We start from the raw sequence: 2208 nt of genomic DNA, 5'->3' as shown, positions 1-2208 counted from the left end.
ACCAAGAAATAAAGATCACAAAGAGGAATTATATGGTTTACCACAGAGATGTTGCTTTTCCTTTTCTTCTAGAATCTGACACCTACTGCTATTTTTTTTTCCTTGTAATTTTGAAACTCATCAAATATAGTCTATGTTCAATTTCCTTCCTGGGTGCTTCCTTGACTGGCATGTATTTACACATGGTAGGGATAGGAGAAAGAGCCATTGCCCCAGGCAGGGGGCAGAAGTATTTGTTACTCAATGTTTGTAATAAAGAAGGTGGAGTAATTTATGATACTAGGGGAGAACTAGAAAAAGAATAAGTGTGAACACAAATGCTCACACACATGCCCATGAGTGCTCTCAAGGGACATTTATATACATCATCAGATTCAATCTCCACAAGGACCTTAGAAGGTAGGCACTATTGTTTTCCCAAGTTTTCACATGAGGAAAGTGACTTGCCCAAATGACAGACCTAAGATCACACAGCTAGAATCTGACAGCACCAGGATCTGAACAGAGGCTGCCTGGTTCCAAAAATCCACAAGAAGGAAAATTTTTCTGCCTTCTATATCTGAAGGTTGATTTTCTACCCCTCCTCAACAAAAATAAAAAGGAGTAGAAATGATCAGGTCTGTATCAGGAACAAGTTACAATAAACTTACTCTCCATCTAACTATATATCCAGTCTTTATTTATAACCAGTGCCAAGAATTATCTCTCTCTACCCCTCAAAATCCTTAATCTATATTTTATAAGAACATACAGTAGACTGAAGACGTCTAATAGTATCATCTTAAAAAGTCTCCAAGAGACAAGTGACAATGTTCTTCATGGAACTGATTCAAGAGCAAGAAAAGACAGTGAGAAAAAGGAGGAGAAAGAATGAGCACTGATAGGAGAGTGTCATTAAATGAGCAAAAACAACTTACTAGTAGAAATTACAGTTAAACAAGAACTTATGACCAAATGTTGATGGCCTCACTGCTGAGTTCCACAAGGCCTTTGGACAGTTGCCTAGACCAACCTTTTGTTGTTTTCAATGGCATATGGGAGAAAGGTGAAATAGCTAAATCCATGAAAGACAAGCATTAGCAGCATTTTAAAAGACAGGGTGAGACTGTTTACAAGCCAAAGGGTCTCTGTTACTAACTCAAGTAGTGCATTTTTTAAATTAAGGTGAAATTCACAGAACATAAATCAACCATTAACTTTTTAAAAAACGTGTACAATTCAGTTGCATTTAGCACATTCACTATACTGAGCAACCATCACCTCTAAGTATATCCAAGATATTTTCATCACCCAAAGGACAACCCTGTACCCACAATAATGCAGTTCTGCAGAAAAAGTGTTAGAAAAACTGAAAAAGAGAAAAAAGTAAGACAGAAGTTTAAGTGGAATGGTGGGAAGTGAGAAGTAACTACCTGATGAACTTGAGAGAAAATATTTTTTTACACCTCATTATCAAATTCTTTCTCTAGTTGCTTTAGGTATAAAGTTAGATGTGGGACATATACACAATGGAATATTACTCAGCCATAAAAATGAAATAATCCCATTTGCAGCAACATGGATGGACCTAGAGATTATTATACTAAGTGAAGTTAGACAGTGAAAGACAAATATTATATATCACTTATATGTGGAATTTTAAAAAAGAATACAAATGAACTTACTTGCAGAAAAGAAATAGACTCACAGACTTTGAAAACAAACTTATATGTTACCAAAGTGGACAGGGCAGGGAGGGAAGAATGGACTAGTAGTTTGGGATTTGCATATGCACACTGAGGAATATAGAATGATTGAACAATGGGGACCTGCTGTATAATGAGGACTCTACCCAATAATCTGTGATAAACTATGTGGGAAAAGAATCTGAGAGAATGGGTATGTGTACATGTATAACTGAATCACTTTGATGTACAGAAGAAATTATCACAACATTATAAATCAATTATACTTCAATAAAACAAAACAATATTTTGCTGAAACATTATAATGTAAAGTATACTGTGCTAAATATTGTATGCTTTTTGTTTGTTTGTTTTTTTAGGGCCATACTGCAGCTCATGGAATTTCCTAGGCTAGGAGTTGAATCAGAGCTGTAGCTGCCAGCCTACACTACAGCCACACAATGCCAGATCTGAGCCACGTCTGTGACCTACACTGCAGTTCACGGCAACACCATATCCTTAACCCGCTGAGCAAAGCCAAGGA

Source organism: Sus scrofa, chromosome 3 (assembly GCF_000003025.6).
Source record: "Sus scrofa isolate TJ Tabasco breed Duroc chromosome 3, Sscrofa11.1, whole genome shotgun sequence".
NCBI classification, from domain to species: Eukaryota; Metazoa; Chordata; class Mammalia; order Artiodactyla; family Suidae; genus Sus; species Sus scrofa.
The sequence above is the reverse complement of the archived record's forward strand: the minus strand, read 5'-3'. Positions refer to the sequence as shown.